The following is a 19,024-nucleotide window of genomic DNA, read 5'->3' as shown; positions in this document are numbered from 1 at the left end:
GAAGCATAAAGTTTATAAAATTAATTAAAATTACAAATAGGTTTTTAGTCGGCTTAAATTTATTCCCATTAGAACCGAATTTTGTTTCTAGGAATTCTCTTTTGGTAAAAGACAACACTATTGATAAACAAATCGTTTTAAAAATCTTTATCTGGAAAACTTACTTTAATCTTTCCAAAAGTCAAAATGGCTTTCAATATGACCAGAATATTTAAAGTTCAAATTTCTCTTTTAAGCCCATTTACACTTCCATTTTTAAGTTTCGACAATGTTATAGCCAACAAATATGAAAACACAGACGTAACAAGTAAAAAAGCAGTAAGATCAGCTGAACCGAAGTTTGGAAATTTCGGACGGGCCGAACTTTTAATACCCTCCAGCATTTGGAAGGAACTTAAAAATTTCAAAAAAAGAAAAAAACTTCCGGAAACTACCACTTAAATGAAAACTATTAAATGAAACAAAGACCTGAAGCAGCTTACGATATTTTTTGTCATAGGCTGTAGTACCCCTTACGAACTTCAAATACCAAATTTGAAACGATTTCGCTGAAAAATGTCGGACAAATAATAAAAATGCCGAATATCGGGAGCAACCGTCATATGAGGACTATACGAAGACGGCTGTAGTAACTATTACGAACATTAAATATGAAATTTGAAATAATTCCGGTAGATACTGTCGCTAAAATCATGAACATGAACCGTTATATAGGGGCTATACGAAGACGTGGACCTACATAGCCAATTTTCTGTCACAAGCTGTAGTAACTATTAAGAACCGCAAATACGAAACTTGAAACAATGCCGATGAATAATGTAGCTATAATCATCAACATACCGAATATTGGAGGGTAGCGTTATATATGGGATATACGAAGACGTGGATAATATGGTGGCGGTAATATATATTTGTCATTTCAAATACAAAACTAAAAACAATTCATGTGTTTGATTCCGTTGAATAATGACGATAAAATCATCAAAATACCATTTTTTCTGGGCTATTCGACGTCGTTATTAGATGTTATTAAATAATTAATAACACCCATTGGTTCTAAACTACCAAGCTTATTGACACACAATTTTTGTAACTCTTGCTTGTGTAAGTCTTAAGATTTTCAAATCACAAGTTAAAATAATATACCAATATTAAAACATTTTCGAAAATTACAAGAGAAGGGTTAAAACTTACTCTAAATAATAAAAATTTTCTATTTAATTATGTCAAATGATCCGTCAACCCTACCTTAATTCCCCTCAAGTGTGAATCGTACAAATATTTACTTTACAATTCCTCTAAATATAAACTCTGATGTTACGTACATTGAAATTAAAAACTACCACCACCACCATAACAAACCCCAATATGACACAATTCACTATTCTATTCAACACATACACACACACACAAAATGTTTCTAAAAAATAGCTTTCAACTATACTTTTCAAAAATATACTCTTTCACTTGTGTCGTAATTCTCATAAAATAAACTGTCCACTACCCCCACTACAAGCCCTCACACTTCATCGTGTTCATCAATCTTCTGTCACATTACTCACAACTACTAACATTTTTATTGTGTTATCCAATTGCTAAATACATATCTGTGTGTATGTGTAACTGTAATAATACTCTTATAATATTTTTGTTATAATTGCAATATTGACATTTCTTTCATATGTCATTGATTGTGTGTCATGTTGTTTTTTTTTTTTTTTGGTTTTTAAGTAATCCGCAATATAACGTTTATGTGAAAAGACGTAACGTAACAAACAACAATGCCATCATATTGGGCGATTAGTGTGTGTATGTGTAAAACTCAAATATGCCACGATATCTTTGACAGGACATTAATGTGTTTTTTTTGGTTGACCACCATGTTGCCTGTATGTGTTGCATCAAATAATACACAGTTGCTTAGAGGGCATTGCAAGAGTTGCCATATTTTTAGACCCGCCACCATAGTATGGAACCTCGAAATATACATTTTAAACCCCACAAAGTATATATATATTCCTGATCAGATTTAGTGATGTCCGTCCGTCTTTCCGCCTGTTGAAATTAGATTGATCAAATTTTACTCAACTATATGTTATGTCTGCAGGACATTTGGTATTGATAATGAGCCATGTAGGTCCACGTTTTGGTATAGCCCCCCATAACGGTACCTCCCGATATTCGGTATTTTGATGATTTTAGCGACATTATTCACCGGAATAGTTTAAAATTTGGTATTTGAATTTCATAATGGATAATACAGCCTAAGACAGAAAATTGTCTGTGCCGGTCCACGTCTTCGTATAGCCCCCATATAAAGGTATCTCCCGATATTCGGTATTTTGATGATTTTAGTTACATTATTACCGAATTTTTTAAGTTTCGCATTTGAATATTGTAATGGCTTACGACAAATGTTACCTATGCAGGTCCATGTCGTCGTATAGACCGTAATATAACAGCTACATTCGGCATTTTTTGGATTTTAACAGAACTTTTAACGGATTTTATTGTCTTTGAGAATTGCCAAATTCGTTCCAAATGGTGGAGGGTATTCAAAGTTCGCCCCGGCCGAACTTACATCTTTTTTACTTGTTCTTATTTATTTAAAAATGAGTTAGTTTCTAACACGATCAAAAGCATACAGAAGCAGTTAATGGACTGGAAAATAATTCTTCATTGACTGCCGAATTTTTCCCACAGGAATCTAAATTCCTACATATGCTACAATTTTGAATGGATTTAATTGTCGTAGCACTGATGAGGCTATATTATAATCCGAAATATATAAATATAAAACAAACGATTTTTTCGCATTGTAATCGACGGTCCTTTATGTTGAGAATTTTAAATGAATTTAATTGAAATAGCCCTGATGGGACGATATTGTGATCAGAAGGAAGTTTTCTACCTATATGATATGAATCATACACAGGGTGAGATAAAAAAACTGCAACAAAGTCAAATGCCATAATTTTTACTTTTTTTTTTAATTTCATTGAATGAAAGAAACAAAAATGTCGGAAATAGCATCAATTTTTAGTGCCAACCTTGCTTTCCAAATTACTACAGATTAGTCCAACGGATTGGTATCCGGAGATTTTGTTGGCCAATGTTCGCTGGAAATGAAGCGATGAACCTCATTTGGAAACCATTTTTGGGTGGCGCGTGCTAAATCCTGTTGTCCAAGGTCTGCGGACAAAATGTTTGCGTGCCCAAGGCTTCAATAACCCTCCAGAATATTTTCGCCAGCATTTATTCTGATGCCACGGTTGATTAAAACGAGGGGAGAGCGACCTTTGGCACGATTTATGGCCTTCAAACGGCCAATAAAACCGTCACACGCTGCCCGAATTTTGCATTGCGGTATTTTGGTCCATTCCCGGCTTGAGGTGAACATTGATTTAAAAAAAACTCCAGACACAATAGTCCAACGGATTGGTATCCGGAGATTTTGTTGTCCATTGTGCGCTGGAAATGAAGCGAGGAACCTCATTTTGTAACCATTTTTGGGTGGCGCGTGCTAAATCCTGTTGGAATGTCCAAGGTCTGCGGCCAAAATGTTTGCGTGCCCAAGGCTTCAATACACCCTCCAGAATATTTTCGCTATAATATTCAGCATTTATTCTGATGCCACGGTGCAACCATTCTTGGATGGCGCAGGACTGAGTGCGATGGTGCTGAGTCCTTCTGGAATGTCCAAGGTCTGCGGTTAAAATGTTTGCGTCCCCAAGGCTTTTATGCACCCTCCAGAATATTTTCGAGATAATATTCGGCATTTATTCTGATGCCACGGTCGATTAATACGAGCGGAGATCGACCATCGGCTGTTATTGTGGCCAACACCATCACCATGGCCGGTGCTTGAGTTCTGGTGGCCAACCGAAGGTACACTTTTTTAGCCGACCTCATCGGAGAAAACCAAATTCGGCAGTTCACCACTTTCGGCCTAGCGAAGTAATTCTTTAGCTTTTGAGTCTATATTCTTTCTGTTGGGATGTAAGTTCTTGCACTCTCTTGGAATTTCAATGGCTTTACCCCGAGCTCATTTTTCAATATTTTCCGAATGGAATATTGCAATATTTTCAACTCACGAGCCATTTTTCGGCCACTGCGACGCCGGTTTCGATCAAGTCGCTTCCTTACTTTTTGAACTATTTCTGTTGATGTTGCTGTTTTCTTCCGTCCACTTCCTTGACGTCAGGCTACGCTACCAGTATCACCGTAACGAGCGATGGTGCGAGACACAAAAGATTTATTCACATTTAAATGCTGGAGTGCTCTAACGATAGCCACTTGTGGTTTTCCAGCCAAATATAAAGAAATCACACTAACACCCTTGAATTCCATAACGAATAACTTTTTTTTCTGGAAAATTCTTACAAAAGGACGTTTGTGCGCTTGTAAACAATATAATGAGGTGTCACTGGAATAATTTTAACAGCTGTCGGACGAGTGGCTTAGAAATGACAGCAGCCTGAAGTTGATTGCTGTTTTTTCATCCTACCCTGTACATGATATGCTTATAAAAATGTCAGCCTCTTATGTAACATTTGCTAAGCAAACGCTTGGACCAACCCAAATTTGATTTGCAAAGATCAGGATTTTTTATAAGCTATTTAGTAATTTTTTGTGTAATTCTTTCATTTTTCAAAATGGCAACACTTTACTTGACATTTGGCTGGAAGACGTCGATTCTTTTCCACCTCGCCCCCCAATGTCAAATGTGATGTAATCGATTTTTATCAAATGATTTATTGTCCAAATAAAACACATACGCACACACACTCGCTTGCTTGCTTGTCAACATCAATGATTTTTATCGAAAGGAAAAATAAAATAATAACAAAAAAAAAACACAATACAATGCCACAACAACTTGAACTGGGCGGGATACGTTTACCAATAATAAATGTGTGAGCGAGGATAAAAAAACAACAATAATATAAAATAAATACACAATGATTTTATTTTTGGATAATAATATCTTATGATTAAAAAATATATATAGACGTCATTCGTCAAGAACACATATTGTTCGAAATAAATTATATTTATTTTTCGATATAAGTGGGACGATATTGATGGAAGTACTGAGACTCAAATTGCGTTGTATATTTTGGGTGTTTTTTCGAAGTGTGATGTACCAACACCAAAAATTATTAGAGGAAAAATCAAGCAGATCATAGAAGGAAAGCTAACCATATAGGACAACTGTATCGGCGTTTTCTAATTTTACATCGCAATGAATTTTGAAATAATATTCTTTGAAATCCGTACATTTTAGGTATATGGTGTATTCGGCAATATTACAGACAATAACACGAGGATAATTTTGATCAAAAAATTCAATCCTCAAGTGAGTCGCCAAGGGGTCTATTTGGTACTTTAAAACCAGTAAAGAAAGTCCTAAAGTCGGGCGGGGCCGATTTTATGATACCCTACACCACTTTGCTAATTTAGTTGAGCTCCACTTAATAATTAAAAGTTTTTATGGGAGAATTCAAACATACACGCTATGATTATAATTATAATTTAAAATTCAAAGGACTAAATATGCCGAAGCATTTGTATCTTTTAAATTCGGACTTGTATTGCCCATTTGGTGCGAAATTAATTTGAAATCGGATAAAAATATATATATGGGAACTATATCCAAATCTGAACCGATCTCGATAAAATTTGGCAAAGATATTTCTGAGCTGTATTTGATATATTTCCCTGAATATCGTTGTTACGGAGTGCATATTACGGCTGTGGGTAACAAATACAATAAATCGGATGAACAATATATATGGGAGCTATAACTATATCTGAACCGATCTTCACCAAATTTGGCATACTAGCTTCTAGACTAAATTCGGTCGTATGTGCCAAATTCCATCCCATTTGGACAAATATTAGACGTTTGGTGCACAATAAATGGTACATCGGACGAAGTTATATATGGGAGCTATATCCAAATCTGAACCGATCTCGATAAAATTTAGCAAAGGTATTTCTGAGGTGCATTTGATATATTTCCCCAAATATTGTTGTTACACAGTGCATATTACGGCTGCGGAGGACAAAAATAACAAATCGGATGAACAATATATATGGGAGCTATAGCTATATCTGAACCGATTTCGATAAAATTTGGCATACTTATTTTCAGGCCTAATTTGGTTGTATGCGCAAAATTCCATACTATTCGGGCTGATATTACACGTTTGGTGCACAATAAAAGGCAAATCGGACGAAGATATATATGGGAGCTATATCTAATTTTTTACCGATTATCTCCAATTTCAATAGGGTTCGTCCTTGGGCCAAACAAATGTTGTTTGCAAAATTTCATCTCAATCGGATAATAAATGCGACCTGCATTTTGTTCACAAGAATACATGGACAGGCGGACGGACGGACGGGCAGACGGACTGACATGCATAAATCAACTCAGAAAGTGATTCTATGCAGATCATCAAAGGAACTATGGGTCTATCTCGTTTCCTTTTGCCTGTTACAAACTAATGCACAAAGGCATAATACCCTGACCACCTTGTGGTGTAGGGTATAAAAATGATTAAAAACTCCATTTAAACGGGATGGGAGCAAGTCAAAATATTAAACATACATTTTAGGTTTAAACCCGTACCTTATGTGAGTTTATGCATAATTCTAAACAAAACATCATTGTAGAAAGATGACATCAAAGACAAATATACTCCTTATCACATTTTACTATAAAAGAAAAAGAATCTCTAATTTCATTCGATATCAAGAAAAAAATTGTATCAATGGTGGTGGTGGCTGGGGATATTATAAGTTTGATTGAGCCAAAAATTATGCACATCGAAATATTGGTCCCACACATAGGAACCTAGCTGAGCTGCATTTTGGGAAGAATTTTCCGGAAAAAAAGTTATTCGTGATGGAATTCAAGACCCTCTAGAACCCTCTTTTTAGGATACATTACGATGTAAACTTTCAAAAGACCGATAAACGTGTCTACTTTTTATACCCTACAACACTATGTGTTGGGAGTATTATAAGTTTAATTGGGCCAAAAAATGTGTAACACCTCGAAATATAGGTTTCCCACATAGGAAAGTATATATCTTCCTATCTCGCCGAACTGAGTCGATCTAGCTATGTATGTCCGTCCGTCCGTCTGTCCATGTTAATTTGTAATCAGGCTACAGGTCGCAATTATGGCCCGATCCTCACGAAATTGCAAATTGAGGTGGGATTAGGGTCAGAATAGAACCCTATTGTTTTGGAGATGATTGCAAAATATTTAGGGGTTGAAATGAACCAAAAACAGAACATTTTCTTGACTTTGCAGTTGCTCTAAAGGCTACAATTATGAATCAATCGACGAAAATCGCGAAATTTACATTTATATAGAGTTTAGAACTGGGCAGAAGCCTTCCATTGGGCCGCCATCGTTAGAATACTCCAGCATTTAAATGTGAATAAATCTTTTGTGTCTCGTACCATCGCTCGTAGGCCGACGTCAAGGAAGTGGATGGAAGAAAACAGCAACATCAGCAGAAATGGTTAGAAATGTAAAGAAGCGACCTGACCGAAACCCGCGTCGCTGTGGCCGAAAAATGGTTCGTGAGCTAAACATATCACAATATTCCATTCGACAAATATTGAAAAATGAGCTCGGGTAAAGCCATTGAAATTCCAAAAAATGCAAGAACGGCAAAAGAAAGAAAATAGACACATAAGAGCTAAAGAGTTGCTTCGCTTGGCCAAAGGTGGTGAACTGCCGAATTTGGTTTTCTCCGATGAGAAAACATTCGTTGACCAGCAGTTTGTAAAAGAAAAAAACAAAATGATCGTGTTTACTTGCCAAAGAGGTCAGTTGAAAATGTGCACCTTCGGTTGGCCACCAGAACTCAAGCGCCGATGGTGGTGTGGGCCGCCATAACAGCTCCCCTCGCATTCATCGACCGTGGCATCAGAATAAATGGCGAATATTATCGCGAAAACATTCCGGAGTGTGTATAAAAGCCTTGGGTACGTAAACATTTTGACCGCAGACCTTGGACATTCCAACGGGACTCAGCACCATTGCACTCAGCACGCGCCACCAAAGAATTGTTGCAAAATAAGGTTCCTCGCTTCATTTCCAGCTCACAATGGCCACCAAAAACTCCGGATACCAATCCGTTGGACTATTGTATATGGAGTATTTTGGAAAGCAAAGTTGGCACTAAAAAATACCAAAGTTTCGACTACCTTAAGCAAGCGCTTCGCCCGGAATGGGCCAAAATACCGCAGAGCAACATTCGGACAGCGTGTGACGGTTTTATCGGCCGTTTGAAGGCCATAATTCGTACCAAAGGTAAACAATTCGGACCAATCTAAACTTATTCTAAAATTTGATGCTATTTCCGATCTTTTTTCTTTAATTCAATAAAATTTAAAAAAAAAAAATTAAAAATTATGGCTTTTGACTTTTTTGCAAGTTTTTTATTTCTCCCTGTATATATTTTTCCAGGCATACAATTCTAAGACTATTTAGCCATGTCTGTCCGTCCGTCCGCCCATCTGTCCCTCTGTTGTAATCACGCTAGAGTCAACAAAAATCCAATATCGGTACACTTATTTGTACTGGCCTTGTGTAAAGAAACCCTCTGTTGTTGCGAGGATATAATTTCTATTTTCCAATCGATTTGGCATTGAATTGGTTTCTTAGAGAATACAATAGAATTTCGCAAAAAGAATATATATGTACGTTCATGATTTGAAGTAGCGCCTATATATGGCATGATCTGGATATAATTTACTTCAAGTATCTTGTCATATATTCTCCAATAGATTTTGGTATATATGCACGGATCCCAAGGAATGGGGTTTTTTGGAGGGTTTGATGGTTATAATACTCAAGTTTTTATCTGCAATATTGCCGAAGACACTAATTGCCTAAAATCAACGGATTCAAAGGTATCTTAATCAGAAAACTCCAAAAAATGTTGAAGAGTTTGAAAATTGTTTGGTAAATTTAGGTTATTTTGGATGTTAACTTTAAAAAAGGCCGAAACACGTGTCTTCTTTTTTTAATTCTAGTTTAAAAATCTACAGGATATTCTCATAATTTAAAAATTTTCGAAAGTTCTAAAATTTTATAAAATTACACATTTATTTAGACTCCACCCCACCAGACATGTATAAACTACACATTTTCTATTTATAACAACCACCCACTTGAAAAAAACATTTTAAGGAAAAAAATCACTTTAAACCATTAACCAACCTACCACACACCACCATTAACCAAATCGAATCAATCAAGTATATTTTTCTTCTCTTGAAAAATAGAAATGTATAAAATGTTTTTTCCCAGCCAAAGAACAAAAAAATAACTTCATTAATAATACATATCGTAGACGTCTATCAAGCAGTGAAGGAAAGCCAACGAATCGATAGCATGGCCTAGCTTTCAACAGAGTACCAATTTAATATTTAATGTCTAATGGTTTTGACAATTTGACCCAAATTCTTTAGTTTTACGTTAGGTTAGGAGCAAAAGCCATGGCAGCAACATGAGAAACTAATGCTAACTTATGTGAGAAAGGATTTAAGAAAAAGTCACAGACATTTTTTTCAGAGAGTTGACAATGTGGGCCAAAGAGTTTGTATAAAAATCGAAAAACTTAATATTTTAAAAGTTAAATCACATGGAATGATATGTGACAATCCGAGAATATTTTTTTTTTTAAACTTTTAAGACAACTATTTTAAGTAAAATAGAAATGTTAGCCTTTGAGTTAACTGTTTATATCATTGTTTCAAATGTGTATGGGATTTTTCGTGGCTTTTCTCTTTCTCTCTCTCTCTCTCTCTCTCTCTCTCTGTCTTTGGAGTTTTGCAGTTATTGATTGCAATTCAGTCCAAATGCCACATTTCTTTTCAATTTTTTCTAGTAGTATTTCTTATCAAAAAATCACAGCTTCTCCAATGTTTTAAGCATAACAAATATAAAAAATTAAAATTCCGACAAACAAAAGAAAGCTATGCCTCTAGAGTAATGCAATTTTACACGGCTTCAAGTTAATTCCATTCGAGTAACTTTCTTAGCTTTATGTGCATTTCTAGGAAAATCAAAAATTATACATATAAAAAACGTTTCTTAAGGTCAATGAAAATATTATGGCTTCACACTAGTTTAGTAAAAACTCTCGGATTTTTTTTATTTTTTTTTTTCAGTATTTGTACTCTTATTCCGAAAAAGTTCTTTTTTTCTTGGGGAGGGACCAGGATGCCGTCCGTGACTCGGGGTAGACCGGGACCTATTAAACCGATGATTGCGTTTTTTAAAACGGTTTGGGAGTTGTATCAAAATTATTGATGTTTAAACCTGGATTTAAAAAAATCCCCCAAAAGTCGAAGAATCCATAAAATATATATGAAATTATAGCTTCAACCTTTTCAAAATGCTTTAATTTGTGCTATTATCTTTCCTGGATCCGGAGATATTTATCTTTAAGCCATGACAACCCGATTCAGTTTAGTTTTTCTAAATTTTATGCTGTTTTAGGTAGGTAAAGTTGTTTAAGGTACCATATCCTTTGATAGGAAATTGTCTATATAGGTCCAGATTCTTGAAATAATATTGAAATAATAATTGAAATAATTATTTTCATTTTGTTAATAATCAAAAAAACTGAGTTTTGAGCTAACGATCTTCACCTGGGGTTTTTAAACTCTTGCTCCTATAATAATAGACCCACACACAAAATATTAAAGGAGTTAATGAGCATTGGGGACTCATTTGAAACCATGCTCTTCCTGAATTACACCGTGTAAAAATGCTCATTTTTTCTATACTTAGTAAATAAATGGTTTTATTTTTTATATAGAATAGAATCAATAATTTAATTTTTAACATTTTTTTTATTTTCTCTTAAGTCTGCAAAGTTTTGGTTTTTCTGGGAGAAAAAAATGAAATTTTAATGATGTATATAGACTTAGAAAAAAATATCCTAGGCTGTTATGTTGAGCTCCTTTTAAGAAACATACTCTTTTGTAGTGGAAGGATGCAGAAAACGTGATAATTCTGCCTGCAATACGAATCGAAAAGCCATTAAACGGAACATCCGTATTCAACTTATTATTTGATTTATTTATTTTATTTTATTATTATTATTTTTTATTTTTTTTTTATTTTTTTTTTTTTTTTTTTTTTTTTTTTTTTTGAAAATTATGGCGGAAATATCCTCAATATATTGTAAGAATTTAGGTCGACGACCATTGTGCACTGAAGTGCTTAAATTAAAATTCAGCCAAGACTTTTTTGAAAGTTTAACGTTACACAAAATATAAAAGATTTTATTTGCTTATTGGGTGGGTCCGGTTCTCTGGCTACTATTATTTTTCAAATAAAACAAAAAAAGAATAAATAAAACCATAATACGAATGCGGGGTTTTCTTTCGAGTTTATTTCCGAATAGTCATATAGAACAGGCCTTAATGTCGATTAAATTAGTACTTATTTATAGACTTAAAATTCGTTATATAAATGCATGTACTTTAAACTAACAAATTCAAAACTTTTCTCATAACTGGACAAGTATTTGTAAGTTGTGTAATATTAGTTTTTTTTATTTTATTATAATTTTATTTTGTCGTTTATCATATCATTTATTTATTCCCTGACCAGACCCATTTGTCAATTTTTAAACAATTTTTGACGCGACATTTTTAATTGAGTTTTCGAAATTTTCATTGTATAGCTGTAAAGAGATCAATCAGCTAATGTTCCGGTTAAAAAGGCAGTGTACAGATTTCAGACTAATTTTTCCTTAACATCCAGTTTTTGTAAAGTTCGAAGAAAACAAACTCAAAAAAGTCCTTACCGAACCATTGAGAAAAATATTAGAGCCTGTCTTTGTATGACGAATTTGAATAAAAAAAGCATTCAAATGTGTGTTTTTAAATTTTTGAATTTAACTTAAACAACTTGTAAAGTATCAGTCTGTTTTGTGATAGATGTAAATTCTTAACCAATGTCCGTTTATTTAAATATATATATTTGACTTGCGTTACCCAAAATCAGATAACCCTTTCCCTTTGTATGAGACATACTATGACGGAGGGGCACTCCTGGATTGACTTAAAATGTCCTGAAGCGGATTTGGTCCAACAAAATTCAGGGTCTAAAATCGTTATTCCGATGAGGCAAGTTTTGACCTATCAAATGATATATAGGGTGAGATGAAAAAACCAATTTCAAACCAATTTTAGACTGCTGTCATTTCTAAGCCACCCGCCCGACAGCTGTAGAAATTATTTCAGTGACAGCTCATTACATTGTTTGCAAGCGTACAAAAGCATTTTTGTGAGACTTTTCCAGAAAAAAAGTTATTTGATGAAAATCATGCGTGATAGTGTGATTTCTTTATATTTGACTTGAAAACCACAAGTGGCTATAGTGAGAGCACTCCAGCAATTAAATGTGAATAAATCTTTTGTGTCTCGTACCATCGCTCGTTACCGTGATACTGGTAGCGTAGCCCGACATGAAGGAAGTGGACGGAAGAAAACAGTAAAATTAGCAGAAAAGGTTCGCAAAGTAAAGACGCGACTTGATCGAAACCCGCGTCGCAGTGGCCTAAAAATGGCTCGTGAGCTGAACATATCGCAATATTACTTTCCGCAAAAATTGTAAAATGAGCTCGGGGTAAAGCCATTGAAATTCCAAAAGGTGCAACAACTTACCCCGCAACAAAAAAAAATACACTCAAGCTTCGCTTGGCCGTGGTGAACTGCCCAATTTGGTTTTCTCCGATGAGAAAACATTCGTTGTACAGCCGTTTGTAAACAAACAAAATGATCGTGTTTACTTGCCAAACAGGACAGCTGGAAATTTGCACCTTCGGACAAATCTAACTTTATTCAAAAATTTGATGCTTTTTCCGACATTTTTTGCTTTCATCCAATAAAATTAAAAAAAAAGTAAAACTTATGGCGTTTGACATTGTTGCAGTTTTTTTATTTCACCCTGTATATATCATATCCATGACACTCTCCTCTTTACAAACAGGTAGAATCGAACACTTTCCTATAAATAAGGAATATAATTTAAAAACAAAATCCTAATCTACTCACTGAAGACTTAAATACGCTTTTCTGTCAACATAGAGGAAATTATGAACATATATCTTATAACTAACTTTAACTTTAAGTCAAAAGTTCGAAAATATATAAACTATAAAAATGTTCGTCGGATAAAAGTATTTGAAACCATGTTCAAAGATCACTGAAAAAAATAGTGAGGAAAAGTCAAAAGTCGGGCGGGGAGTAGAGCTAAGGCAGTTATAATTTGGTTGCAGGTGGAACTAATATATATGAGGCATATCCAACTCTGAATTGATTTTAACCAAATGTGACAGAGACATTTGCTATATAAAAATATATATCGGAGCGGAGTTCCACCAAATACTAACGTACTTCAGAAATTTGTTCCAATTGGACTGATATTAGCCATTGTTTGCCCAATAAGACCGAAATCGGATTAAGGATATATATATAGGAGCTATATTCAAATCTAAGCCGAACTCGATAAAATTTGACAAAGGTATTTTCGAGCTCCATAAGTTATCTGATACCAAATATCATTCTTGTGGTGTACATATTACGCATGTGAGGAACTTAAAATCCCAAATCGGATGAAACATATATATGGGAGCTATAGCTATATCTGAACCGATTTTCACCAAATTGCATGTAATCGCTTGTAGACTGAATTCGGTCGAATGTGCCAAAATGCAGGTCGTTTGAACTAATATTCGCCATTTTGTGCACAATTAAGATGAAATCGGTTGAAAGTACATATGGGAGCTATTTCCAAATCTGAACCGATCTTGATAAAATTTTGCAGTGGTATTTCTGAGTTGTAACTGATATCTGGTACCAAAGATCGTTGTTGTGGAATGCATATTACGCATGTGAGGGACTTAAAACCACAAATCGGATGAAACATATATATGAAAGCTTTAACTATATCTCAACCAAATTGTATGTACTTTCCTCTAGTTAGAATAGGGTCGGATGTACTAAAATTCAGATCATTTGGACTAATATTGGTCATTTGGTGCCCAATTAACCCTAAATAGGTTGTAGATATATATGGGAGCTATATCTAAATTTGAACCAATTCTCACCAATTTTAATAGGGTTCGTCCTTGGGCCAAAAAAAATATTGTTCCATCTCAATTGGATAATAAATGCGACCTGAATTTTGATCACAAAAATTCATAGACAGGCGGACGCACAGACTGGCTGACATGCATAAATCGACTCAGATAGTTATTCTATGAAGATCGTCAAAAGTAACTATGGGTCTATCTCGCTTTCTTCTCTATGTTACAAACAAATGCGGTAGTTGATCCCTCCCGACTTTTGAACTTTATTTACTGGTTTTATTACAAGAATTTTTTTCTAACTTCCAGTTTTCAACTTTCAAATAATTTTTAAGATTATATTTTTTAAAAACTTTTCAAAATTTCCTTTTAATTCGCTGTAAAGAAGTCGTCAGCTAATAGCACCCTATTATTACAGAATCCGTTTAAAAAGCATTGTATATATTTTGGATTGTTTTGGTTGGCCTTTGTAAGCAAGTTGTGGTAAAATTTGAAGTAAAAAATATAATATGTCACTACTAAACCCTTTTTATATAAAGAGAGGATGTGTAGTGACTCACTGGAATTCGTGTTTTTCGAATTAAACAAATGCTCTCTTTTAGTCCTTCAATAGAATACAATTTTACAATAAAGTGTCGCGAGCAAGAAACGAAAATTTTTTCTCACTTTGATGGGAACGAATATTCTATTTCATACGATAAAAATCACAATTGAATGCCCTTAAACCTAAGTATTTGGTTAAAAACGTAAAATCGCAAAATTTATATTCAAATCTTCTAGTTTTTATACCCTACAACACTATGTGTCCTAGCTCGCCGAGATGAGTCGATCTAACTATGTATGTCCGTCCGTCTGTCCATGTTAATTAGTAATCACTCTACAGGTCGCAAATATGGTCCGATCCTTACGAAATTTTGCACGAAGGTGGGGTTAGGGTCAGAATAGAAGCCTATTTCTTTTGGAGATGATCGCCAAATGTTTAGGGGTTGAAATGAACCAAATACTGAAAAAATTTCGGATTTTGCAGTAGCTATACAGGTCGCAATTATAGACCAATCGACGCGGAATTTCGCATGTAGCTAGAGTTTAGGGCTGGCAAGAAGCCTACCCATTTGGGTGGTAATCGGATAATATTTAGCGGAAAAAAATAGACCATATCTTTTTTGTTGAAAAAATTCAAAATTTTTCATTAAACCGCGAATATTTTAAATCCCGGCTAAATCACAAAGCCATGACAAGGTTACTTCTGATCTTTACATTGATGTTAACATCCAACAAAACGGATATATAGCAAAATATGTGCGATATATATGTCTATCAAAGAAGATATGCTTGAAATATCTCTTATATGTCGAGAACGGCTGAACTGATTTCGACAGTTCTCATTAATTCAGAATGGCCTCTTGGCAGGAAAGAAAAAACGTCTAAAAAAATCGCATAAAAATATCTCTCTAAAGATGAAAATATTGATTTTGTAAAATTTTCTCATATTTTTTCAATTTTTGTCATATTTTTGGCATATTTTCATTTTGAATTAAACATTTGGTAATATTTCTACAGCTAACAAAACTAAGTAGTTAGGATATCAGGATATCATAACAGATCGCATTTATGGCCCGATCCTAACGAAAGTTTGCATGGGGATCAGATGAGGGTCAGAATAGAAGCCTTCTCTTTTTGGAGATGATCGCCATATATTTAGGGGTTGAAATGGACCAAAAAACTGCAAAATTGTAAGCAGGTCGTAATTATTGCCCGATCATCACGCACATTTGAATGGGGGTTACCGCACATTGCAAAAGCCAAGCAGTTTCGGATGGCCATCCAAAAATATTCAATGTGAGAAATAGTTTGCCAAATTTTGTAGACTAAATACGGAAATGTCCATTCCAGCGACATCTACCAATAAATTGGAAATGAGCAAATTCGTTTGAGCTGCTATTATCCGAAAATTAGAGAACGAAACATGATGGTTTTCTTTTATTATTTGTCACAATATCTTGTGGAGTTCTTTCGAGTATCTCGCCTGTATAACTGTATGGTTTATTATAGTGTTGTAGGGTATTCAACGGTCGGCCCCGCTCGACTGTAGCCTTTGCTCACTTGTTATTTATGATTTTATTTTCTAGAGTATTAATTCCCAAAATCTCATTTTTGTTAAACCATACCAAAGCCTTTTTTCAGGAAATATATTTCTCAAACATTTAGTATTTTCGACTTTCTTACTTGAAACGACTTGTACTAAATTTAGAATAATTTGCCTGCTAACGCTAATGGATTATGCAAACCCTTTTTGTATAAAAATTTTTATTACATAGATCTCTAGGAGATTTTTTTTCTTTTTTATCAAAATTTATATTTCTCATAAAAAATATTTTTGGCTTAATTTCTCTTAGTTTAAGAAAAAAAAGAAAAAATATTTAATTTTACATTTTCATAGAGCAAGGATATACCACTGAATCTGGATCTATGAAAAAATATGATTGAGTGTACTTTTCAATAAAAAATATTTAATTTTACATTTTCATAGAGCAAGGATATACCACTGAATCTGGATCTATGAAAAAATATGATTGAGTGTACTTTTCAATAAAATTTTTTTAGTAATTATTTCCCTCTACCTAAGAAAAATTTAGAACCAAATATTTTTTCATGAGAAGTATATACTATATAGATGCAATATTTATTTTGTTCAGCAATTGATTTGGGGTTGCAGATCTCCACTCTCAATGATTTTCTGTTCCAGAACATGCAATAGTCTACTAGTTTCACAACATTTTTCAATATCATCAATTGGTCAGCGTAGTAAAAAGGCTTACATTCTTGCAGTTCTAGAACAGGGCTGTTATAATTCAGAAAGTATTACAACTCAAATTTCCCCCAAAACAGTAGAATATTTTTTTATATATTTTTCATTGAAAACTTAATTTTCCCCCAAATTTAAGCGCTTGAATTCTCAGCCCATGTAAGTTCTGATAATTCATTTCAAAAACTTCTAATGAACAGAGACTTGTGTGTGTGTGTCAGCGTTTCAAATGTCTGTGGCCATGGCCATGGGTAAGTATGTTTGTATGTGTGCGTGTTCGAAATATTATGGGTTAATTGAGTTTTAATATACTTACCGACCGAAGTTTTGCTGAACTTGCTAAAGGTTAAAACCTTACTAAAATATTCCCTATGTCATGTCGGTGCGGTTATGGGCCATTAACCAATTTTGGTTTTATGTGTTACGCTTAATTAATTTCATGGGATTTACTATTTGCTGTATTATTTTTAATTTTTTTGATATTTAATTTTAACACACACACAACAAAATTTGCACAGAATTTTGAATCACTTTTTTTGGGAACTATTATTTTTTATTTATTATTATTTTTTTATTTTAAGAGAAATATCTTCAAATTTAATTGATTGGGGGTTTTTCGGTGATATTTTTGTTGATATGTTTTTTGGTTAAAATTGAATTTATTTTAATTGATTTATTGATACGTGTTTCATTATTGATTGATATGATAAATTTGCGAAATTTTCTTAATTTAACACAACAGTTATTTAATTATTTTTCCATGGTTCAGGGTCTGAATTGGATTTTGTGAGAATATTTTTATACCAGCCAGCCGGCATGATAATTTAAAATTCTCTGTCTCTCTGTTTTATTTATCCCCTGACAATTTTGCGTTTTTTTGTTCAAAGGTTATGTTGACATGGAAAGGACATTTGAGGGGACCATACGGAAAAACGCTAAAACAACGCTGCCCCTTTCAATGGGGTCGGACATTTGCAAGGTCCTTTGTTTTGTTTTATTTTATGTATTTTTTTTTCAAAATATCCTTAAGTAATCCTTGACGTGGTTAACATCCAAATCTGTAACCCGCTTTTGTTTCGTTTCTCGCAAAGGAAAACCACCGCCGACAAACTACAATCCACATTTTTCTTATTTTAACGAAAACAAATGCTTTTGCAACACGTCCGTCAAACACGAAACTTCTGTTTTTCACCAGCGAAACAGACACGAACAACGCATTGGAATTTTGTTTTTATGCACGGATTCAGGCAATAATGACCGACAACGAAACTAACATTTTAATAGAAATGGACAACAACGAATACCAGAAGCTGAGAACATGCTTAAAACACGATTATAGTTAAGGTAGGCAGATATGTATGTCTGTCTGTCTGAAAGGATACACGTTTGCTTAACGAGGATACACGAAAGACAACACACGGACAAGGAAATTTCCTTCCAATTTGAATTTTTAATTAATTTTTCAATTTGTTTTTCTATTTTTTCTCTTTTGACACTTTCACAAGATTACTTGGTTTTTAAACAAATTTTTTTCTTTACTATTTCATTTATTTTTCTTTAAGAAATCTCAATTTTTGTTTCCTTTCATTGATTTAATTAACAAACATTCCATTGGAGAAGCACGGTAAACAACATGGCAACACTGGTGCGCACGCCAACACAACAAACCGTCATTACTTTTATATACATAACACTCCGACGGATGAGCTAAAACTGAATTTTTGGGTAAAAGTTTTGTTGTCGCAAAGGACATCGGGTTGGTTGCTTTTTTTGTTTTTGTTACTGCTTTCCCCGTAAGTCTACGTATACGCAATGCCAGAGTGAGTGCACACGAAAGAGTAGCAAATTCAACATACTCCCCCACACACACACAGGCACACGCACTCACGAACACAAAGAGAGAGAAGAGAAAGCACGCATTGAAAACTCAACACAACCGCGTGCTTTACTGCTGATGGTGGCTAGGGTTTGTGCTCATTAATGAAAACGGTAAACGGAAATGTGGTACTCTCTCACTCTCAACACACACAGGCGTAAAAGTCTCCACTTGTCCAAAGCATACTTTCAGGCGCTCACCATG

The 19,024-nt window shown here is 34.2% G+C and overlaps 1 protein-coding gene across 1 annotated transcript in view; it reads right to left on the bottom strand.

Moving 5' to 3' along the window:
* Nucleotides 1–18,638, bottom strand: part of LOC101894038 (neural cell adhesion molecule 1-B) — a 503,351-nt gene extending 484,713 nt beyond the window's left edge. Inside the window, exon 1 of the mRNA XM_059129927.1 lies at nucleotides 17,261–18,638. The gene's annotated coding sequence lies outside the window, so the exon portion shown is untranslated. The remainder of the gene's footprint in view (nucleotides 1–17,260) is intronic.
* Nucleotides 18,639–19,024: the final 386 nt, after the last annotated feature.

The sequence above is a fragment of the Musca domestica genome, unplaced genomic scaffold (genome assembly GCF_030504385.1).
Source record: "Musca domestica strain aabys unplaced genomic scaffold, Musca_domestica.polishedcontigs.V.1.1 7, whole genome shotgun sequence".
NCBI lineage: Eukaryota > Metazoa > Arthropoda > Insecta > Diptera > Muscidae > Musca > Musca domestica.
This window is presented reverse-complemented; position numbering and strand designations above follow the sequence as displayed.